This window comes from Acomys minous, assembly GCF_964271855.1.
Source record: "Acomys minous genome assembly, chromosome: 9".
NCBI lineage: Eukaryota > Metazoa > Chordata > Mammalia > Rodentia > Muridae > Acomys > Acomys minous.
This window is the reverse complement of record NC_140490.1, coordinates 52,767,640-52,792,773: the sequence shown is the minus strand read 5'-3', so window position 1 is coordinate 52,792,773 and position 25,134 is coordinate 52,767,640. Positions and strand designations below refer to the sequence as shown.

The window sequence follows — 25,134 nt, the reverse complement described above, 5'->3', positions numbered from 1 at the left end:
TCTGGGGAGCTTTGCAGAGGCTGTAGGCTTTGAGCTGGGCCTGGAACATAGACAGGGTTTCAAGAAATGTAAGAGGAACCAAAAGCTCAGGGTCCTGGGAGTGGAAACGCTTATGGCGGAACAGCTTTTAGTAACTGTATATGGTCACCTCTGCGGGTGTGCAGGGATAGTGTCCAAGAGAAATGAGGTGGGAAAGACAGACCGGGGGTGTGGGGGAGCCAATTACAAACTGCTAAGTGGTATGTAAGAAATGAGGACTTTGGTGTAGTCAGTGGAAAACCATGAACAATTTTTAAACAAGGAAGTGATGTTTTAAACAATACAGATTATGAAAGAGCATAGGGGGGTTATATCATAAAAGGGAATGGAAGACTGTATTTCCATCAGCAAGCTGTGTAAGGGGCCAGACAAGGGAGGCAGTTGGGAGAGCCCAAATCTATAATCTCAGCATGGGGAAGCAGAGACAGAAGGACTGGAAGATGGGGCCAGTCTAGGCTACACAGGAAGACCTCATCTCAAAATATGAAGAAAAAGAAGGGAGCAGGAGAAAGCCAGTGTGAAAGTGAGAGGGAGAGAAAAATCAAGGTCTGGTTGTGTAAAGCAGTGGTGAAGATGGATGGGAGATGCGGAGGAAGAAGTTGTACACTGTAGAGGGAGAAAGGGAAGACTATCATATTCTTCATTTTTCCAGCATGATCAAAGCTAAGGTTGAGGTGAAATGCCCAATTTGTAGCGAATTCAAGGAGCTCAGGGTATCAGTAAGGCTGGAGAACTGGCAAGACGCCTGGGATAAAGCAGACAAAGGCACAGGAAAGGCCCCAGAGGTTTCCAGTGAGTGAAAGGAGGCAGAGAGAGCAGACAGAGGGGAAACTCTTAAGAAAGAGGTCAATGCAGAAAGAATTGTTGAGGAATATGGGGAGAATGGAGAAGGAAGCCAGGCTGGTGGCTAGAAGGTCAGGGGAGAATCTCTAAGACTGCGGAGCCGATGGCTTAGGGAGTGATGTGGCTTCCTCCTCCTCTTCTTCTTCTTCCTCCCCTATCCTCCTGTCCTCCTCTTCCTCCTCCTGTCCTCCTCTTCCTCATCTTCATCCTCCCCCATCCTCCTCTTCCTCCTCCTCCTCTTCCTCTGCTATTTTTTTTTAAAGGATGCTTGAGGTGTAAAAGAGCAGGGGTGAGGATGGCAAAGGAGTCAAGACAACTGGAAGGAGCTGGTTCCCAAAGGAGGCAACAGATAAATACAGAACAGAACGATCAAGGGTACAGCTCTCTAAAACCTTAAGGGAAAAGACACTAAAAATACACAAAAGCGAATCAACTAGGGACTGTGAAATAGCCAGCTAGATTTTCTTTTCTTCTCAGATTTTTCATTGCTTTGTGTTGCTTGCACATCGCTTTCAATGTTGGAAGAGAGTTTTTCTCTTACGAGGCCTAAGAAGTGCAATCTTCAAGAGTAAGACAGGGGCCTTTTCCGTTGAGAGGTATTATGAATATTTACAGACACAGCTCCGTGTGTCCCAGAGTACTGACTGGGTCAGGCACACAATCAAAGGATCAATGCTCTAACCACACTAGGTTGCCTAGAAGACCTGGTAAAACCAAATCAAAACAAACACTATAGGTACAGATGATTTCCAGAGCCATGGGGAGGCCAGGCGGTGGTGGCGCACATCTTTAATCTCAGCACTCGGGAGGCAGAGGCAGGCAGATCGCTGTGAGTTCGAGGCCAGCCTGGTCTACAAAGCAAGTCTAGGACAGCCAAGGCTACAAAGAGAAACCTTGTCTCAAAAATCAAACAAAAACAAATAGAAAAAGAAAGCTCACCTTTGGTGGTCTTTAAAAAATGATTAATATTGTTTTCAGTTGACAAATCATAGTTATGTCACATATACGTAAAATTTGACATTTGAATGTTTGCCTATATTATGGTGGGATTAAACCAAGCTAACCGTATGGGTCACCTTGCTTACCTAGCACTTGAGTATTCTGGTGGTTCCGAGCTTTTCTAGGCTTCCTAGGTGGGACTGATGGTTCCCCCTGGCATTGCCTTGTCCATATCACCACTGAATTTATCTGTAAAGCTTGGTTTGCCTTGATCCTGTGTCTGTTTCCTTCTATCCTTCCCCAATACCAAACACATAACAAAAGCAATTTCAGGGAGAGAAGGCTTTCTGGCTCGCAGTTTGAAGCTGCAGCCCATCATGGCTGGGGGAGGGGGGCACGACAGCAGGCCCACGAGATAGCAGGGCACATTACACCCACATGCTGGAAGCAGCTCACTTTCTCTTTTGTAATCAGTCAGAACCCCATCATCTCCTGTGGTACCCCACACGTTCAGGCTGGGTCTTCTCTTATCAGTTAAATCTCTCTGGCAGCATCCTCACAGACGTGCCCTAGGCAATCTAAACCCAGCCAAGCTGACAACGAGGACTAGCCTTCACCCTCTTTACACGTCATCCAGGGCAGAGTTGGTGTCTTTTTTATCTGTATATTTCAAGATTTAGCACCACTGTTACTCAATAAACTTCTAAGGAAAAGGTAAACATCTTAATAGAGGAAGAAACCGGATTCTCTTCTGAGAACAAGAGGGAGGAGAAGTTTTGAAAATGGTGGGATAGACAGATGGCTGCCTCAGAACTGTAAACACTTCTGTGAAGAGAAAGCTATTGTACAGGAGACAGGGGTGTTTTGTCACTTTGGCTGATGAGTGTGGGCTGCAGCCTGGTAACTGATGGATTCCTGGCCCCAAAGAGGAAGGAAGCCAAATAGAGGTTTTCAGAGATCTTTGATTGACACCAAGCAAGTCTCCCAAGACATGCTACGCCCAGAAGCTGGTGACTGAAGAGTCCTGAAATCAGGGCACCTCCAGCCCCGCCGAGTTATTATTATTATTTTTTTTTTTTTTAGTTTCAAAGAATGTGACACATGGGCTATGTCTGCTTCCTAGCCACCTGGCACAGGAACAACCTAAAAAGTCCCCTCTGCTGGGAAAGGCCACAGTCCAAGATGTCAGGTAAGGAAGAGGTCAGAGGCACTACCTCGAGGACGCCAGCTGGCTCTGGGGTATCAAGTGACGTCTCACATTCCCTGGGCCAAGTCTCCTGTTTTGTAGCAGTTCGGTCGAGGCTTTTACTGGAGGAGACAGGCGTGAAATGAATTTTCCAGAGAAGTTCCCAAACTGGGGGAAAGTTCACAGCTCTGAGGCCGCCGCAGATAATGAAACAGGACTGCAAGCTTCTGTTTCCCTGTAGAAACAGTTTCCCAGTTTCTCAACCCCGAATCTCACACTTGAGCTGGACTTTCCAATCCTGGAGCATCTTTGCTTTCTAAGCCCAGTGTGACAAGTGCTTCCAAAATGCCCAGGTGGCTTCTTACAGCTCCTTTCTGCATCAGAACATCCTTCAAGGCCCTCTGCTGGCAGCCTCTGCTTCTTCCACCTGATCCTATACGCCCTCGCTTATTTAGGCTTGCTCTTACAATTTTCTCATGCTATTTGTGGCTGAACATGTCCAAAGAATGAAGGTTCAGAATAAATAGTTCATTAATACCATTGGCTTATCGATTATGTAGCTCATTACACACAGGCAAGGCACTTAAGCAAATTGTCTTTCTTGTGGCCTTGTCTCCTTTACGTCTTTTTCTCCAATTAAACAATATTTACATTAGATTATTTATTTTGATCAGCAATATTTACATTTAGGGGTGTGTGTGTGTGTGTGTGTGTGTGTGTGTGTGTGTGTGTGTGTGTCTATGTGTGTGTGTGTACATGTGTGGCAGGTAGGGTGGTCTCACTGTATAGCCTAGGCTAGTATTGAACTCACTGTGTAGACCAGGCTGCCTTGAATTTATGGTAATCCTCCTGCCTCAGCCTCTCCAGTGCTGGAATTATACATGTGAGCCACCACCATACCTGGCGTTCACCTGTCTTTTTCTAAGATATTTTAGGAGCACTTATTTTCCTTTTTAGAAAAAAGAAGTTACATTGAGCTGTCTCAACCTGACAGCCTTTGCAGACATGATCTCAAGTTAGAATTTACGACTGCTGCGTGGTATGCTTGAAGCCACACACCTGCTAGCTGCAACTTTTGCTTTATATTTTCCTCTGAATGATACCAAAACTATTTTAATCACATAATGTGCCACAGAATGATTTAGCGTCCATTTTAGATTATGAGCTCAGAGCATTGCCTCAGTGTTTTATAGATACAATTTCATACCCCAGGGCTTTGTAGCAATGAATTTTATATCAACATCTTTGCTTTGTAATTCTTGAGAATAAGGTTAGCATGACATAGTCTTGGCATCAATGTGTTTGAAATAAAAAAAATGTTAATTTTGTAGCATTTCTAGAATTTCAACAATTGAAAATTACATCTAAGCAGTAACACCCATGGTTATGACTAAATTCTAAGTTTGGATAAGATAAAACTCAAAACCAGGAAAACAGAAAGGGTCTGGGGATGTGTGCCGACAAAAGTCCGATTGCTGTCTGAACCATATCTTCCGTGTTTGCCTCCAGTAACAGACAGCATTCGTTTTGGGGTGGGGGTGGGATTTGGTTTTTTGCTTTGGTTTGGTTTGAGACAGGGTTTCTTTGTGCAGCCTTGGCTGTCCTGGAATTCACTCTGCAGAGCAGGCTGGTCTCCAACTCAGAGATCTACCGGTCACTACCTCCTAAGTGTTGGGATTAAAGGCATGCCCCACCCAGGCCCTGCGGGGCAGCATTCTTAAAAGTTAAAGATTAAAAGTGAACATTTCTATCCCATAACTCAGATTCCCTCTTCTTTCAACTAATTGTTAAGTTAAAATGGAAACCTGGTCCTCCCTGTAATAGGCACTTCTCCCAAAAGTAGAGTGTCCATAAATGAGGGAAAACCAATGACTTTATGATCCTTGGAAGTGACCACCTCATTCCTCAAGTGTTCGTTGAATATCCACGTGGGCAACTTCTGTTTGGGGTAGATGACAGTGATGCAGGTGTCAACTCTGGAGCTCATAAATAAGAGCGCAAAACACACCTGCAGCTGTAACCTAAGGGCTTGGATGGTGTTGTGTGGGAGCAGGGGGCAAGAGGAGAGGCTTCTCTGAAGTGGTATCTGGAAAGCCTGTTCTCAGAGATGGGCGGGGACACAGAATTAAAACCATATGGACAAGAAGGGGTGAGGGAAACCGCATGTAAGGACCCCGCGGTGCTAAGAGCATGGCACATTGGAAGAGCAGAAAGAGTGGAATATAGAATTGGAGGGGGATGAGGAAAGATGGGGTTTCCTAAGGACTAACTCAACCAGGGTCTGGCAAATTGCTGCAAAGTTTACCCAGAGAGCCTCTGTGAAGAAAACGCCTTCTTCACCTCATGTGAGCATGGGCATGCCATGGTGGACCGCTGTGTGGGAATGACCTGAGGGGCCCGCAGAAGCAAGGAGACATGTGGAGGCCATTGATGTCATTCAAAGAGGTGGGTAGTGGTGGTGGTTCCAGAATCCTGAGCACCATCACTGTGGGGATGAGGCAAGGCCGATGGATCTGAGCCACAGTTTGAAGATGGAACCACCAGCCTCACTAGAGATTAGAAAACAGAGCTCAAGGCACGAGTTCCATGCTGTTATCTCAGTTTGGGAGAGTTAGGGGAGGAACATGTTGACATGAAGGAGAAAGTGATTTATATCCACGGTATTGTTTAGACAGCCCTACCTGTGTCAACCCAAGACAAAGGTTCAGGAACGAGGTCCGGATGGGAAAGATGTCACTTGCGTACTAATGACCTCTCTCGTTTAGCACGTGATTCTTCCCCTATGGACACTGTAGGTAGAGAAGATGACCTGGAACCTGGCCCCGGGGAACTCTAAGAAGCTAAAGGTTAAGCTGAAAAGGAGACTCTAGCAAGAAAGAGCGGCTGTAGAGTTAAAAAGTACATAAAGAGCAAGGAGTACGGTTTCTGTGAAGGAAGTGGTCGGCTGTGTGAGCTGAAGCTGAGAGGAAGGTTTGAGGGGACACAGTGACATCTGCTGTATGTGATGCCCAGTTGGGTTAGTGAAAGAGCACGCGGAGCCAGGTGGCTCCATGGATTGTAATGGGGCTGAGCAGTGCCACTCATCCGGTGATGTTACGGCTGTGATGGTGTCATGCACAACGCATTCCTTGCGTGATTGTGGGGACACTGATGTAAACAAACCCATTGAGCTTCAAAGTGTATGAAAGCACAATTCATACACTCACACGTGCTTAGCACTTGATAATGGTAATAAGTGACTAGGCTGCTGATTGGTGATTTTTACTATGTACGGTATGTATGTATATATGGTGTATGTTTATGTTCATGTGGGTGTGTGCACGTGTCCATGTGAGCATGTGCAAGCAACCTCAGGTGTGTTCCTGGATTGCCCTCTATGCTCTATGCTATTCTTTGACATAGGTTCTCTCACTGAACCTGGAGCTCATGGATTTGGCTAACTGGATAGGCATCTGCTAAGGTCTACCTGTCCCTACGTCCCCTAGCAAAGAGTGTCATACACACATACCACCACCACCACCACCATCTGGGAACTCAGACCCTCCTGTTTGCCCAGCAGGCACTTTACAGCTTGAGCCATCTCCTTAGCCCCTGCACTCTAGTTTCTAATCCTTATTTTAGACTGTATTCCTGCTTACAAATTCCATTTGCCATGTGATGCTGCAGCAGCCTCATATACCTTGTGTTTCTTGTGACTCCTGACTGCACCTTTAGGCCATACCAAACAATTCACCTCAACCAGCTGAGATTGTCTGAGAATGCTCCACAGCAAAAATCTCCATGAAACAAAATTCTCCAATGGCACATTTCTCAGACAATATGCCCGATGCTTTGACTCGTGGCTCTAACTCAGTGGTTCTCAGCCTCGTTCATAGGGGTCACCAAGAACACTGGAAAACACAGATATTTACATTACGAATCATTTTTGGTTGTGAGCCTAGCCTTTAATGGCTGAGCCATCTCCTGGCCCTACATTATGACTCATAACAGTAGCAAAATTACAGTTATGAAGTAGCAACAAAATTATTTTATCATTTGAGGGTCATCACAACATGAGGAACTGTACTGAAGGGTCGCAGCATTAGGAAGGTTGAGATCCACTGCATCTGACTGGATGTGGGAACACGGAAGTTCTCATGTGCGGATAGGAATATCTTAGAAGGATTGCTGGGGAAAGGACCTCAACACAGACCACAGACAAGTCTGATTAGAACTGTGCTAAACAGAAGAGGGGAGAACTGAGGCGGTGGCTGGGACAGACTGTGGGGCCACAGAGGGTTTGGGTCTGTTTGTACGTTTTGTTCTCTCTGAAGATGAGAGCCCTCAGGAGGCCTGCCAGCCTGCCCAGGCATGAAGGGAGGCGGTTGTAGAAGTGGGGCCAGCCCTCAGTCACAGAGTAATTACACTCCTAAGTAGAAACAGGGACTCAGGAGCATAGGGAAAGTTTAAGCTTGTCATGGTAGCATCAGTCTTTTGGATTCAGTAATATTTTTTAAAAAGCATAAGTTTGAATGAAATTGCTACAATTTGTTTTCTATAATTTCTGAATCAGTCACAACATAAGGACCTTTGTCACTCGTGTTTCTGCTTGGCCTGCTTATCTCCTGTAGCCACTCTTAAATAGACCAGAAGCAACGTTGGTAAGGCTTCCCCAAGCTGAATCCAGCTCAGAGGAAGAAGTGCATTCCCTTTGTCCCAGAATTCCATCTGCCTCGGGACATGCTGTTACCTAGGTTATTTCCACATGCGAAGTCAGGTCTGCTATCATAGAAGATATTAACAGACATTTTATCCTTGGGTTACATTGCTTCAGGAAAGCCTAGGAGCAAGTATGAAGGAGTCTGTTTTTGCTGATTGCAAAAATATATAGATGTGTACATATAAACATGCATATGCATGTCAATGTCTGTATTTTATTATATAGTCTTGGTCTTTTCTATAGTTTACATACATGCCCCCCAAGGGCATGGCTGCTAAAAGCTTGGTTCCAAGCCTGTAGCACTATTGGGAGGTGACAGAACCTGCAAGAGGCAGGGCTCAATGGGAAGAAGCCAGGCCACTAGGGTTGTGCTCTTGAAGGGGATGTTGGGATGCAAATCCCTTCTTCTTCCCTCTTTATCTCATGGGTACCATAAGACAAGCAGTTTCCATGCCACATAGTCCCACCATGATGCTCTGCCTCAGTAAAGGCCCAAAACAATGACATCTAACCAAAACCCCTGAAACCTTGAGTCAAATATATATCCCTCATATTAAACTGATTGTAACAGGCATTTTGTTATAGTAACAGAAAAACAATAAATGTTATTCAAAAGTCTCAAGATTATGTTTTAATATGTACAGATGTTTACGTATTGATGCAGATATGTAACACTTTAAGCTTATTTTCCTTGCATAGCTCTTAGTATCTGTGAAATCTAAGGAACAAACTGTGGCTCTTAAAAAATTAAAAAGTCACTGGGACATTAAGGAACAATACAAAGTCTTAGCTTGCTGCACACTGTTATAAGCTACACTGGAAACCTCGGGGAGGCTCAAATCCTAATCTTCAGTTCTACAGAGAGGGATCGCTCTCAGAAATGGGGACACTGCAGCTGCAGTTAGCTAAGATAAGGTCACATTGGATTAAGACGGGCCCATAATCTAGGATAGCTGTTGACCCAGACCTATGAAGATGCAGACACAAAACAGAAACAACACGTGAAGATGACACAAAGATTCAGGAGAGGTATAAACAAGGAAGGGATGCTTGGCTCTGTTAGAAATGTATGAGAAGATGTACAGAACTGTGCTCTCCTCTGGAATTATGGGATAGCATGGCTTTGCCAAAACCCCAGTCTTCAACTTCCAGCCTCCAGGACTTGGAAATGGTTTATTTCTGGCTTTTATTCCATGTCATATATAGGACTTTATTGCATCGACTCTACAAAAAAATAAGAAGCTTAGTAGATTTCTGTGTTTCTTCTAATAGATTAATATATTTCAACATCCAATGATATCTAGACATTGTATAAGGGGTATCTTGTATCATTTTAAACATTTGCTTGTTTACTCACTTATCTATTCATTTATTGAGACAAGGTCTCAGTGTGTAAGTAGCTCTTTCTGGCCTGGAACTTGCTATAGTGTCCAGACTGGCCTGGAACGCTCAGGGATGCACCTTCTTCTGGCTGCTGGGTGCTGGGAAGAAAGGAGTGTGCTGCCACACGCAGCAATATCAAACACCTTAGGAGACCTTCCAGGAAGAATGATTCTTTTTCCCAGCATGTATCAGTCGCCAGTATCCCCTGAGTGACAGGTGAGACCTGGAGATCATCTCCCCCATCTACACAGAAATTTCGACTGGCTAGCTCTTGCTCTGTGTGTTCATGAGTGAAGAGCCATGGCATGCCCAGAAGGCAGCGTCTCACAGCACTCCTCCCCGTCCTCCAGATCTCTCACAGCACTCCTCCCCGTCCTCCAGATCTCTCATAGCACTCCTCCCCGTCCTCCAGATCTCTCACAGCACTCCTCCCCGTCCTCCAGATCTCTCACAGCACTCCTCCCCGTCCTCCAGATCTCTCACAGCACTCCTCCCCGTCCTCCAGATCTCTCACAGCACTCCTCTCCGTCCTCCAGATCTCTCACAGCACTCCTCCCCATCCTCCAGATCTCTCACAGCACTCCTCCCCGTCCTCCAGATCTCTCACAGCACTCCTCCCCATCCTCCAGATCTCTCACAGCACTCCTCCCCGTCCTCCAGATCTCTCACAGCACTCCTCCCCATCCTCCAGATCTCTCACAGCACTCCTCCCCATCCTCCAGATCTCTCACAGCACTCCTCCCCGTCCTCCAGATCTCTCACAGCACTCCTCCCCGTCCTCCAGATCTTACATCCTGTCTGCTTCCTCTCTGCTGTGTTTCCTGGGCCTTTGCACTGGGTAGGAGGTTGATAAAGGTTTCCCATTTAGAGCTCAGCACTCAGTCTCATTACAGAGCGTTGCAGGCCATGCATCTCTACGCGGACTGCTGCCCACGGGGACGGGAAGCGTCTCTGACCAAGACTGAAAGCAGCCCGGGGCTTGGATCTGATCTGGTTCCTACTCTGGGTCTGTAGCTTCTGATGTTAGCCACTGGGAGGAAGAGGAAGAAGAGGAGGAGGACAGGGAGAAGGTGGGGGAAGAGGAGATGGAGGAGGCTGTGGAAGAGGAAGTAGAGGTAGAGGAGGCTGTGGAGGAAGAGGACGACATGGAGGAAGAGGAGGAGGAGGTGAAATTAAGTATATTGAAGTCAAACCTCTCTGTTCTGCCTGCATTCATTTGTTCTGGCTTTCTTACCCTGTGGTTAAAAAAAAAATTGTTCTTGTTCTGTTTATGACAGTTAGGAAAGTATGTCTACTAATTCTCCCTTTCTCTAGACTAAACATTTCCATTTCCCCTAATGCTTTCTTTGTGATCCTCATTTCTAAATTATTTATCATTGCTATGCTCTTTCTCCAAATGCTCTCTAGAGTTCCAAGAGCTGAGCCACACGCTAAAGAAAACTCTCCCGAAGAGGGCTAGATGGGAGAAAATAGACGCAAGAAGAACTCGTCCTGCCTCTCTCTCAAGTCCTGTGACTCATAAAGTCCGTGGACGTATATTCCCTTAATTTATATTGACAAGGAGCCAGGTGAGGGCTGCTTTATATCTCAGGGCCCTAAGTACAAAAGAAAAGCAGTGCAAAAAGTCTCTGCTCCTACTTCTAAAAAGAAGCATTTGTTTAAGAACTAATTACTTCAGTAGCTATTTACAGAGATTAGTCTTATTTAACTTGTGTATCATCGATTGGTTGCCGTCCAGCTGAAATTTTTCTAGGGAATAAATTAGAATATACTTTAGAAGTTTATTTAAGAGGTTTGGGGAGATGGTTTTTTGGTTTTTGGTTTTTGGTTTTTTCCAATTGTTAAGGTCCCAGGTAGAGCCCAGCTGTCTGGCCACCAGAGTTCTAGTCTGTGATGTTCCCGTGACACATACTGTTTAGTATTTGTGACAGCAAAATCCAAGTCACAGATGCCAGGCCACAGCACAGTGTGTCAGTGACTGGATCTGTGGAGGTCAGTTAAAGAAACTTGAATCTCACCTATAGAATTAGAAAATGTCATACTTTAACAAACTGGCTGAAATAGTGTTCAGGAATCTTCGCCTTCTTCTGGGACACCAGGGATACCCAAGATGCCTGCCTACAAAGGCAGCTCAGTAAGGTGCTTCTCCCAGAGGCAAAAGCTTGGACTTATCTCTAAATAAAACAACTGGAAGACAACCACTCAGAAAAGAAACTAGAGATTTAGGACATCCTGGGATGTGGCCACAGCAACAGTATACCAGGGGACAGGAAGGCCACAAGACTGAGTCCTGAGGCCCCCTAAAACTAACAGACCTGTGCTTTTAAAAGCTTGTCACCTGAAACTAACAGGGGATTGAGAAAGAAAATTAGCTTGGCATCCTGAAGGCCTAGTGCCAACAAAAGCTAAAAGCTATGTGTGCTTTCAAATAATAACAGACCCTAAATCTAAAACAAAATTAAACTGTGAATACTTAAACACATCCAGCTTCTTTTCACTAATTCCCCAGCTGTCCTGTGGATCCCCCCCCCCACACACCCCCACTTCCCAGAAGGCTTTGGAAGAGAATCAGCAGGTCAGAGATGTAAATACTAACGGAAAGAGGGGATCTTCTGATGAGAGTTGGGCCCATTAGTCTGAGTTGGTTTAGCATATTTAAATATCATGCTGAAATCACTTTGGAATGCCTGCACCCAGTCATTTTCCCCAGTTAGGAACAAAGTTGGGGCGGGGGGGGGGGGGGGGTGGGAATCTGAATCTACGACAGCCTAAAAGCCAGGCTGGATAAGGTAGACCAAGAGTCAGAGGGTTCTAAAGAGGCTGCTGAGTCAGAGAATAACGAAGCTTTCCATTCCTTCCACATGATGGGTTAGATCCCAGGGCTGTGTCTTCCACTGTTCCTCCGGGTCCCTCCAGAATCCCACTTAAGGCAAGTGCAGGGCTGCAGCAGGTACTAAAGCCCTGGGGCTGGGAAGCAGGAGCCCCTGCAGCGAGGACTAAGCACTGACAAGCCATGAAAGGAGACTCATATTCTTCAGGAGGGAAACTAAAACTAGTTTGTATTCATGACGTTCCAGCCTTTCAAAGCCCTAAGCCCCAGGAGCTCGACCTCCCAGCCTAGCTTTCTCTGCCTGACTCCAGCTGAAATGAAGCCCTAGTTGAAATGCTCTTTGTTTTTCACTCTCCAGACTGTTCACTGTGGGTAAAACTATTGACCGAGGCCTGCGAGCTGGCTTAGGGTTGGTAAGAGTGCTTGCCACCAAGAATGAAGAACTGAGCTTGGTCCTCAGAAGCCACATGGTGGAAGGAGGGAACTGACTCCCACAAGTTGTCCCCTGACCTCTATGTGGCGTGGTACGAGCAAGACCCATCCCCAACAGACAAGTGCAAAAACATCAAAACCACTGATCGCCCCGGCTTCGTCGTGTTCCCTACCTCAGCCTCTGTGGAAGCATTGAGAAGGGGATGAGGAAGGTGGAGGCTAATGTAGGGAAGTGTGGCCTGGGTGGGCCCGGGCATGAGTGCCGACTTGCCAGTACTCTGTGGAACACTGAGCCTGCAGGACATCTTACTTTTGTGCACCCATTATCCTTGGGATAACTGTGCAATAGGGACGAATCACAGGTAGTACCAGAGTTCAAGATGAGATGAATAAGAAAAGCGTGCACGCACACACACACACACACACACACACACACACACACACACACACACAGAGAGAGAGAGAGAGAGAGAGAGAGAGAACATCACTGACTAAAGTAAATAACCCGTACTTCTGACAGGTAGTTAGAGGGAAGCACCTCTTGACCTCACAGCTATGACTCTCCCTGGTTTATCTGGCCTCCTCCATCCCTTTGCTGTGGCCAGCAGGCTGCCCTTCTGCACCCCGTTAACCTCAGAGGCAGAGCTGCTCCCACAGAGGCCCCTATGCTGTCCGTGGTCTGCCCTCTTTAACAAACAGAACATAGAGCTTCCACAGTAACAACATACAAGGGCACATGTAGCCCTTATAAACACATGGATAGCAGATAAAAATAGCTTTGTTGTCCATCTCTAGAAGGCACACATTCAGATAACATGAATGGGGCCTGTTAGATATCTCAGTGGGCAAAGGTGCTCACTATACAAGCCTGACTGCCTGACTTTAATTCTTGGAACCCACATAGAAGTGGAAAAGAGAGACAGCCGGGAGTGGTGGTGCACACCTTTAATCCCAGCACTTGGGAGGCAGAGGCAGGAGGATCTCTGTAAGTTCAAGACTAGACTGGTCTACAATGCGAGTCCAGGACAGCCAAGATTACACAGAGAAACTTTGTCTTGAAAAACCAAACCAAAACAAAACACAAAAACCAAAACCAAAAAAGAAGAAGAAGAAGAGGAGGAGGAGGAGGAGGAGAACGAGGGAGAGGAGGAAAAGAGAGAATCCACCTCACAAAGTTATCCTGACACCTCCCCCCCCAACACACACACCAGGGCATACATGTACCTATCCTAATGCACACATTCTATACGCTACATACACGCAATGATAATAAATAAGTTTACTAAAGCAACAGGAAAAATTGAATTAGAGCTACATTCTTCATTGTGATTTTTTTTAGTGGGAAACTGCCTCCAGGGTGACTGATGGCCTATGGCTGGAGCTTCATAGTCATAAGACATGGCTAGTATTCTTTCAGAAAGGTGATGAAGAGCACAGGGAACCTGGAAGTAGGGCGATGAAGAGCACAGGGAACCTACCAGTAGGAATGGTTGACAGCTGAGGTTTCAGGAAGTAGCATAAAGTGGTTGTTAGTATTCTGCTTCAATCCACATACTTGTGATGTCATTGCTTACCTGCTACGGGGGCATGGCCCTACTCAGGGCCATAAAAAAGGGCACATCATCCACATGGCCCCCTCTCTACTCTACCTCTACTCGTCTCTCTGTCTCTGTCTCTCTCTCTTTTTTTTTAATTTATTTATTTATTATAACTATGTATACACTGTTCTGCTTGCCTGTACTCCTGCAAGCCAGAAGAGGGCGCCATATAACATTACAGATGGTTATGAGCCACCATGTGGTTGCTGGGAATTGAACTCAGGACCTTTGGAAGAGCAGGCGATGCTCTTAATCACTGAGCCATCTCTCCAGCCCATCTGTCTCTGTCTCTCTGTCTCTGTTTCTCTGCCTCTCCCTCTCTCCCTCTGTCTCTGTCTCTCTCTCTCTCTGAGGTACCACTCCCCCCTTCCTCCTCTCCCCATGCTCACTTAATAAACTCCTCTATAACATAATATCTGGTACCTTGTATCTATCATTGTCTTATTTTTAAATATAGAAGTTGTCCTTTCTTTATCCAGGTGCATCGTCCAGTGCTAAAAGAGATGATGATGGAGCCAATCTTAAGCTGTCAAGGGTCCCAAGATAGGGCTAAGATTTCAGTAAAAACTTCCAGTGTAGACACCCAGGGAAGATGAGCTTGGTTTATAGGGCCCAACAACTGTGCTAATCCTATTTCTAAAAAAGGGAGTGGTGGGTGAGGGGAGACCGGATGCCTAATGGGCTAGAAGCTCCAAAGGGATGTCAAGTCTGGAGCCCAGACTGTGGCTCCTTTGTGTTTGCTTATAGGTGGTGGAGTGTAATTACAGAACGTTCACCACTGAGGAACATACAGAACCACCTCCTTTGGGGTTCTCATGTCTTCGTCTTTAAAAAGGAGATAGTTTGTGATATAATGGTACATGGCTGTACTTGGCATTCGAGAGACTGAAGCCGGAAGAGAGAAAGCTTAAGGCTAGCTTCCACAACATGGTGAGTTCAAGGCCAGTCTGGATGGCTCAGTGAGACTCTGCCTCAAAAAAGAAAGCAAAAATAAAGATGATAGAAAACATGGTAGGAAAGGACCTACTATGAGACTACTCAGATAATGGCAATATTGCCACGGGTAGTTCTGAGATAGCCCACCCTAGTGGAATTGTAGCAAGAACGGTTCACAATACAACACGGGAGACAGTTGTTGGGATCACTGCTCAGTCATCATAGACTGAGCTACACACTAGATTTGCAGGCTTGAGGCTTTAAAGTTGCTTTAACCAACCCGAAGTTGGTACAGGAAGTAACATGATCTGAGCGAGTGCAAGCCACGCTCAGACTGGGCAGAGAAGGAGAGTGTTTGATATGAAAGTGAGTTATCACAGGCATTGCTAAAAACAGGAGTAAAGGTGGGGCTGGAGCAGCACAAAGTGTACAAGGAGTGAGAAAGGATGCTCGAGAATTCTCTGAGGGACCCTCGCTCCTCTGTACCCCTCACTGGAGAATCCTGCCTGGAATTCCAGCTGCTGACTAGGCCTACAAGAGACAACCTCTCTCCAGATGGGAACAATTGTAACCACAGCCACTATCAGTAGGCAGAGGACCAGGGCTGCTGGCACGGTTCTGAGCCTTTACTCTTTCAATTCCTTTTGTTGGCATATCGCTCCATAAGGAGGAGGGGACAGCCCTTGCTGGAACTACACATGCAACAGCAACTTTCCTACATTTAAAAGCAGCTCCTTGCATTCTTTGAGTCGGATATCACATCTTTAGGACGAGTCAACATTCACATGCGGTCTAGTTGACTTCCCTAACAACTCCTAATTGCAAGCAGAGAACAGATTATGCTAGTAAATGCCGCCATGGTTAGCCTTTCCTCTCCTCCTGGTGCCAGGGCTTGCAATGGTCCAAGGAACAAGGGAGAAGTACCAACTCTGCATTCCTCTGCCAAAACCAGCAGAGGGTCAGCGGGTGGGTTTAAGGAAGTGGTAGAGCCATGTCCCACTTGGTGAAGCAGAGCCTGGTTGGAGGGCTAAACATGAAGAGGGAAAGAAGTGAGAAACAGGGTCAAGCAAGGGGAAAATGACAAAAGCTTCCTCTGTGAAACTGCCTGCTTCCAGGTGGTCAGTGTCCCAGTGAGTTCATGAACGCCCTCCATTATTACAAAAGTGGAATCACTTTGCAAGGCCGTTGCAAAACCATAGGAAATGGGCATTGCTCATGTTGCTGAATGGAAGTCTGCGTGGAAAAGGCCAAGTTTGCCGTGACTCTGAGGACACGTTAATGCTGGCAGATGCAAAGAGAGGGACCTGAGACACACAGAGGGTTGCAGAAAGGTGCAGAGGGGTGTGTGTGTGTATGTGTGTGTGTGTGTGTGTGTGTGTGTGTGTGTGTGTGTGTAGACCAGAGGTTGGCATCAGGTGTCTTCTGTTGCTCTCCACCTTATCTTGAGACAGAGTTCCTCAATGATCTACCTAGGTCATGCCAACTGCCCAGGCAAGCTGACCATTGAGCCCTGAGAATTCTCCTGCCGTGCTTGCAAGTCTCGCCAGCATTTCCAGCTCTGACATGCGTGCCAGGGATCTGAACCCAGGTCTGCAAACACTTTGCTCACTGACCATCCCTCCAGTCCCTGAAAGGTGCAGAGACCTGGGTGTTGCTTCTGTTCTGTCTATGCCCCCTGACCTCAGTGAGCTGCCATCACCTGTGGGCTGCCATGGGCCCCATTTGAAAGTCTAAATGTTGACTTAATCCCCTTTATAATAACTTACTGAGAAACTGAGTCTGCCACCTATAAAATGCAAGCATCCAGCTTCTGTGTGCTCACTAGGAAGCTGCATAGCTAGGGGAAGAAAGAGACCCACATGTTGGCTCACTATGGGGTTCTAGCTGCCTGGGGAGCGAATGACTTAGGGGAAACAAAGGATTCCCTTCCACAAATATGAATTCAGGCCCCAGGACATGGTTTGTCCCCCCCCTCCCTTTTTTTTAAGAACCTGGGAGGTATGAATGGCCATTCATACCACAGGCTGCCTCATCAGCATCTCACAGACTTGAGAACTAACCTTAAATGCGAGTCCACAGAAGCTGTGCTAGGACTGGGGCCCACAGGGGTGCCTCGCTACTGCAGTGTTCTTGTACAGAAGAGCTGCAGGGGTTGGTGGACAGAAGAGCAGCCGCATGTGTCAAGTGCTATGGCACATCTGCGTCACCTGAAAATCCTAATGCCTTCCTCAGTGCTTTGAAGACCCACCCGACACAGTACGAGGGCTTATTAGCCCTTCCACTTTATACCGATCAGACAGTTCATGGAGCAAGACGTCTCAGGAGCGTGGTGTGACCTTCCTAGGAATTTTGAGAAGTAGCTGGGAGAGCTTAGAGCTATTCTGAGGCTCCCATAGTCCAAAATTTGTGGTAAAGTCTCAGCAGACAGCTGAGCCTTGGCTCTTACCAGTGTGTCACAGAGAAGGATGCTATGTATTCGAATTGTGAGCATGAAGCAATGAGGCAGTGCTGTGTTAAACTTGGAAATTAACATTGTCAGACACACACACACACACACACACACACACACACACACACACACACACACGGGACCTGAGTCCACAGACTCACCTTAACTCTACGTCTGCCCATGGGTTTTGTTAATGCAGCCTGAGATAGGTGTACTTGAAGATGATCCTTCCTTCATCTGTTTGCCTAGTAGGTGGTCTCAGGTAGGGGTTGAGTCAAAGCTGTAGGGCTCCCAGAGGGAGGGAGGGAGGGAGGGAGGGAGGGAGGGAGGGAGGGAGGGAGAGAGGAAGGGGAGTAGAGACAGAGACAGAGAAGGAGGGAGGAATGGAGAGAAAGATGAAAGCAGGAAGGAGACAGAAACAACAGAAGTCAGTTCCCCAGAGCTTACTCTGCCCCCAACCTATCTGCCTTCGGTTTATACTGTCCCAGGTTGTAAAGCCTCAGTCTTGTCCTCTGACACTCTAATCAGAGGTGCTGACTACAAAACCATCTTTATTCTCAGATCAGCGGCCTGTTGAAGCTTGACTCCTTGATCCACCTCAGAGCCACTGCAGCCCTCTTGCAGAGTCACACAGACGCTGTCATCTTAACTAGAGGCTGCCAGTGCTCTCAGGTTACCGTGCATAAGTATGGCCAAAATCTGCTTTCCATTTGTCAGGAAAGCAGGAGTCTTACAATGGATTTGGTCCCTGCAATTAATTCATTGTAAGCAATTTGGTCCCCAGATTTCCTGCAGCCAGAATAGCAGCCCATTTTCACAGTCAGTGGACCATTAAATCCCTGTGTATACAAAACAAAGAACTAGAGAGGGGAATGCAGAGTAAGAGTTAGTTAAAATGGTGATACAAATGGTACTCTTTCAGTAACAGTCCTGATACGATACATGATGCACAAATATAATACATTACTAACATAGAATAAAAGCATAAGTATTCAGAAATACCATCCTGTGTCAGAAGCCAGAGGCAGCAAAGAATGTGTTTGTCATGGACACACCTTAGCTAAAGCATTGTCTGGGAATTACTGGCTTTTCCTTTTCCAGGAAATGCTACCTGCTCTACTGCACTCAAAATGAGAAAGGGGGTTGGGGAGGGGTGCGGTATGTGGGAAGGTAGGTTTTCTCTATCTTCTGTCTGTACACCCAGATCAAGGCTGATTTATTTGTCATCATAAGGCTTCTTGTGTTGTAGAATGCTCCCAGAGAGCAGTGTCCTATACTGTCCTTGTGTGTGCCAGCATCTTGAATTTGAAGCCTTTTTTCCTGTTTTCAAGTTCACCTTCTCAAAAGGCACAAAGATAAATTAGGGACTGGTTCCCCCTGGTGTCTGAACTTGAAAACTATACTTTCAAGTTTTATGGAGGAGTTTCTGTCTGTGGCGGGACAGTTTGCCCTCTGGTGGAGACCACAAACATAGCAAAGATGCTAATTAAATATTTGTTTTCTAAGTTTAAAGTAGTATTAATTTAAAGCACAAAAATTTAAATACTTAGGTTACCAATTACTAACTACCACCCCCACCACCACACACAAAAGATCAAACAGTTCCTACACTTGCTAAGCAAGGACATACGAGTTACAGGTTTATTGGTGTAAAGCAATCACGCCCAAACAGGAGCTTCACTGACCGTAATCACTTATTTTTGGTCGCGGTAGCAGACCGATGCATTGGTTCTTGTTGAATTAATGTTTACTCTTCCTAATTAGTTAATATGGTAAATTATTAAGGCAGTGGTTTTCTTTTTCTTTTCTTTTCTTTCTTTCTTTTCTTTTTTTTTTTTTTTTTGGTATTTTGAGACAGCTCTGGTTGTCCTAGAATCGCTTTTTGTAAACCAAGCTGGCCTTGAACTCACAGAGATCGACCTGCCAATGCCTCCCATGTACTGGGATTTAAGATGTGCACCACCATGACCAGAGGCAGTAGTTTTCTTTAACCAGCTAGTTCTCCAATGACCAACACTGAGAGCTTATGGTTTATTTTTAAGCTGCAAGCACTATGGTGGGCAGAGCTAAAATACTCTAATCTTAATACCCTTAAAACCCAAATATAAACCAATAATTTGCTAATCTGACGACTTCTGGGAGGCACCTACTCCACTATCCTCCTTGTGTTTCTACTTCCTTCCCCCGGAAGTCCTGCCTTCCACTTCCTGTGCTTCTGCCCAGATGATTGAACAAACAGCTCTTTATTGACAACTGCTCCATCCACTCAAGGCATCCCTCCACAGGGTGTATTTGCTTTTCATCTGGAATAGCCAGAGGGCTCCTGGGGTCATGTCAAGCCTTATAGGCTTATATAGCTGGTAGCTGCCTCATTGGCTCATGGCATCCAGGGGACTGAATGAGAATTGTTTCCATGGAGTGAATATGGCAGCTTTTCAGAGCCCCCTTCAAGAAATAACTTGGACACCCATTATGAGGGTGAGTTAGGTGAAGGCCATGATTCCAGTTCTGCCTGGTGACTCAGCCAGTGCAGCCAAACTGAAGCCACACTTTCCCTACACAACCCCACAGCAGTGAATGGGGACAAGAAAGGGGAGGAGCAGGCTTGGCCATGGGCAGTCTTTGCTATGGAGCCTCTTGTCAGGCTGATTCTGACTTGTAGGAGGATACTGCAGGTGGCTCTGACTGGTTATCTTTCCCCATGCCCCACCACACCTTGCCCTTCTGGCAACTGACCTGCATCATGGCTTGTTCCTCCCACAGAGCACCACACAAAGCTGGCAGCCAGCATGCCATCCCTGCATGCACTGGAACAGCATGCTTCGGAGCGCTAAGAGCTGCTTTCAGAACTCACAGATACCTGCCAGGCCCTATGTTTCCTCCTTTGAGATAAAACAGTTAGCATGCAACAATTAACTCGTGCTTAGAGGAGCTACTCCAACACAGATGTCACTCCTGTGTCCCCTGAGAACTTTGCTGGACACAGGTCCCTTGTTTTGAGGGCCTTTACACTCTCTTTGCTAGAGCATGTGTATTTTAGCAAGGCCTCCTGCATGCTGCCAGTCTCATGTTTCTCTTGATCTGTGAAAAGGAGGATACTGATGTGAGTGGTGAGGTGAGGTTTGTGGGTCTAGATGGTCGGCCTCACCTCACTGTTGTGGGAGAGAGTTAGCACAGCCCTGCACACAGCAGCAAATGGTCACCATAGTCTCTTTCACCTGAAAGTAGTGTTCCCAATCTCTCCCCATCAAGACAGAAAGGACCACACCCACCCAGTGGCAACAGACCATGTATCCAAAGCCTTGTGAGTGTGCTTGCTTTAGCTGTGATCCCATCCCTGGCACGGCGGCTACAATGAAGAATCCTACCAGGATGAAGTGGAGCCATCCATTATCCTCCAGGATCCAGCCACCTCCTGCAGGAGAGACCGGCCATTAAAAAGCAGCATGACAGTGACTTCTCTTTTGTGCTTCTTATCTTGACAGGAGGACAGTTCTCACTTGACCATCCCCACTATGACAACACTGACCTCGTAGATCAAGGAATCAAGATACAGATTATTCCGATGGCCAATGCTCAGTAGATGGAAACGGGAAAGGCCTGTCGCCCAACTTTTCCTAGGGTGTTTATTTTGTCCCCTCTGGATAGAGAGGACAATGACAAAAGACATCTGTAGCCAAGTTCAGCTTGATGAACCAGTGAGTTCATTTCACTCCAGCGTTGACTGGGCAGAGTTGGCAGAAATATGGCCTCAACATGAAGGTGGCAGAGTACTGCAAGGGCCAGAAGGGTGAGGCAATTATGCTTGTTGAGGCAGCATCACCGAGTGGCACATTCTGTGGATGCCACCTGGGTAAAAGTGTGACATGCACAATTTGTTTCAGGACAACCCCTGTGGAAACAGCAGTGTGCAAAAATCAGTAAAACAGTGTTCTTCTCTGTACCTTCTAGGAACAGTGACTTAAATACAAGTAAAAAGAGCTAGTGTGTATTGAGCAGTTTGTCTGCCCTAGGCAGTCATGTTGCCTCATTCTGAAGTCATTATCTGTCTCATTTCACAGATGGGCCAAGCAAGCATGAGATAACTAAGGGAGCTGATCAGATTCTCCAAGAGGAAGTGATATGAGTGGAACAAGTCCCACGAGGGCCGTAGATTTAGGACTTACTTCATTATTACATCAATGCCATTTAGTTTCTGACAGAAATTTTATGCTTACTTTATTATATTAATAACAAAATATAGCTGTGTGATGATATTGAAAGTAACACTAGCTTTAAAATTCTGCTCCCTGGTTTTTCATTTGTACTGAATAGAATACAATTGCCCTAGTAGTATCGGGAGACATTGCTAAACCAATTGAAGATTTTTGAATAGATTCTGTGGTAGACAATTACTGCTTGCAAGTAGACGCTTTCTTTCCTCTCAATCTGTGTGTCACTTAACTTGTCCATCTTGACTTACCAGCCTAGGAAAAAAAAAAAACCACCTCTGGCATAACGCTAATTAGGTTATTAGGATTAAATAGCTTGCTTTTTTCAGTCTTAGAAAACAAGCCTACAGTATTTGACTTTTTCATTCATCTACAGCTGCATATATATTTCCCCTTTTGTCTGATAATATATTACATTGGCTGATGTTCTAATTTTTTGAAAATTACTTTCTGTGCACCAGAGATTTGCCTGAATGTTAGGTCTGTGCATCACAGGCCTGGTGCCTGCGGAGGCCAAAAGAGGCCACCAGGTCACCTGGAATTAGAGATGTTCCTGTCTGCATCTCTTGAGTGCTGGGGTTACAGGTGTGCACCACCTCATCTGCTCTGCGCAGTACTGAGGCTGGAACCTGGCATTTGTAGATGCTAGGTGATGGCTCACCAGCTGGGCAGTATCCCCGGGCTCTTTATTTCATTTACCAAATGTATTTGTATAAAGGTGTTTGCCACGATCCCTTCACTGTCCTTCGAGTGTCTGTGGGGTCTGTCATGATGGTCATTTCTTATTTCTGATATTGGCAATTTGTGTCTTCTCTGCTTTCAGCCTAATAGGTATGGATAAAGGTATATCATCTTTGTTGTTCTAAAAAGCAAGCTTTTGTTCATTGATGTTTTTAAAAATTGTTTTTCTGTTTTATTTATTCCTGTTACTATATTTATTAATTCTTTTCTTTTACTTGGCTATTGGTAAACTTAAAGGTAAAAACTGAGGTCACTAATATGAGGAAGTTCTTTCTTAGAAGCTGTTAAGTTAAAATTTTTAAATTAGCATTAATTTATTTTCAGTAGTTGAAATGGCCATCAGTGGTTGTGGCCTATGGCTAAAGTAGAAGGTAGAAGGACATTTCTAGCATTAAATTTTAACTTTAAAAAATTTCCAATTTCTATTTAGATCTTTTAAAAGTCTGATACTTTAAAAAAAAAAAAAAAGAATGCTATTCAACTTTCAAATCCTTGAGGATTTTTCCAGATACTCTTCTACCATTATAATCAGAAAATATACTTTATATGTCTACACTCCATCTAAGTGTGCTTACGGCTATTTAGTGAATGTATGGTCTTTCTTGATGAAAGTTCCCAAACATTTGAAACTAATACATATTCTATCATTGAATGGGTGCTTTGTAAATGCTTATTAGGGCAAACTATATTCATGTCTTCTGTCATTTTTTGATGAATACAGTTCATAAAAAAAAAACCCCAAAGACCTATCAAAAATTACCAGCAGTTTGAACCTTATTTTTTCATATTTTCCTGCTTGGGGCTCCCTGTTTTCCCCAAATATCATTAGAAGTCTTTCATTACTTTTGTTAACTCTTCAAATAGCATGTCTGTCCTCTCATTGTGATTGTATAACATCCAACTTTTCATTTTCTCATGCTGTGACTCAAATATGCTAGTGCTCTCATTCTTATGAGGGTCCAACTTTCTTTAAATTCCAGGCTTCTTGAGTATGCCAAAACCTTACTTCTCTGATGGGCTCAAAAGGTGTAATTTAACTGCTTGCCTGAATTCTCACTTTATGTTGGAAATTATATTTTTAGTTGTCTAGAGAACTTTTAAAATTATAGTATGTTCCACTAGCAAAAACAAGAGTTTACAATAATAATTTAAATTGCAATTAAATACTGCAAGGTACAGTGTCACTTCACATATTTCTACATGCAACTCTTTCTCAACAGTGGGAAATCTTACTGGTTTTTTCATCCTCTCATATGTGTAAGGGTGTGGTGGTGGTGTGTGTGTGAGTGTTAACATACATGCCTAGGATTCATTTAAAAAGTCTCAAGTTTCCAGTCTATATAGTTTGGAAAACAAACACACCAATTCTAGTTCAGTTTTTCTTGATAATTTTTAAGGAAAAATGATATGCCTTGAAATTCCTGAATCATAAGCATCCAATCTAATGATCTTTATATTTTTGCATGCTTCTAATGTCATATTAAATTTAACCTCTCCTCTGAAGACAGACAAGGGCAATCTGCACTTGCACCCTTGACATCCAGTTGTCAGACAATGATTACAATTATTTCTCTGTTGGATGTGTTAACTAAAATATAATTTTTAAAAAAGGGGCTCTGTCTTTTCAGTTTTGAGGTCTCCTCTTTCAAGCAATGTCTAGAACAATGGTTCTCAAACTTCCTAACTCTGTGACCTTTTAATACAGTTACTCATGATGGGGTAACCCCCAATCATAAAATTATATCATTGCTACTTTGCAACTGTAATTCTGTTATGGTTATGAATCATAAATATCTGATATGAAGGATATCTGATATACTAACTCCGCAGGGGGGGTCACGACCCACAGGTTCAGAACCTCTGATCTAGAACGTACTGAATTATCAATAAATGTATGTGTGATCATTAAAATTCCATCAGAACAAATAGCTTGTAGCTGTAAGTATGGAAGTATGTCAGTTTTAAAGATCTGCTCATTACTTCTGCCAGAGAAGGGAGTTATGACATGAATTGTCAAGACATGAAGAGAAACAGAAGGCAGCAATTGGAATGCTAATAAATCAACATGTTCTGTGACTGTTTAATAGAGACATGGGCTTCTTTTATCATTGATCAAATAGTCTTTGAAGTTGCTGGATGGGGAATAGCGTGAATTACTAAGTTGTTTCCACGGTAGATATTAAGCCCTTTGGTTTTAACAAGCTGTTTAAAGGGAAATGCAGGTTGCCTGTCCAACGTTATTAGGGAGGAACGTTTCTGAAGTTCATAGTTGATACTCTGACAGCTGAGATTTATTATTTTCAGTTGTCTAAATGAAGCACAGGTAACCACACCTGTCTGCAGATGTATTTCTTTGGAGCCACTGACTCTCTTGGAAAGGGGAAGAGTCTGCATGTACTGACAGCTGATTCTGCACTTGCTTTGAAGTCTAGAGCTGTTTGGCTCATCTTTAAATAACAACAGTAATGGCAGGGAACATATATATTCTTGAGCCTATAATTCACAAAGTGTGTGCAATACATCCTCAGGCCCCAAGTCAGAGAGAGCTGAAGGTTACCTACTTTTGTGTAACCAGTGCTTATGACATGGGAGTATGCTCAGAAATGAGTGATTAATAAATTAACTAATAAATATTACAGGAGTAGAGAAACTTTTTTCATTTAATATAAATACCAGGCAACTACTATGTGTGATTAGTGAGATTAATTAGCACATTAATAAAATAATATAGTAATAAATATCATTGTTATCATTAAGAATGAAATGTCAAGCAACTGATACGATATGGAGAGATTTATTTGGGCTAAGGAGAAGGGTGAGGAGTTAGGGCCTGAGTGGGCTGTGAGAG

General features: G+C 44.7%; 1 long non-coding RNA gene across 2 annotated transcripts in view; it reads right to left on the bottom strand.

Moving 5' to 3' along the window:
* Positions 1 to 25,134, bottom strand: part of LOC311604795 — a 49,322-nt gene that overhangs the window by 4,455 nt on the left and 19,733 nt on the right. The window contains exon 2 of one of the 2 annotated variants that reach the window (XR_014781681.1): positions 17,496 to 20,749. This is a non-coding gene — a long non-coding RNA (uncharacterized lncRNA). Of the gene's footprint in view, positions 1 to 17,495; positions 20,786 to 25,134 lie in introns of those variants that run through there. The other variant, XR_014781682.1, reaches the window with a different exon arrangement.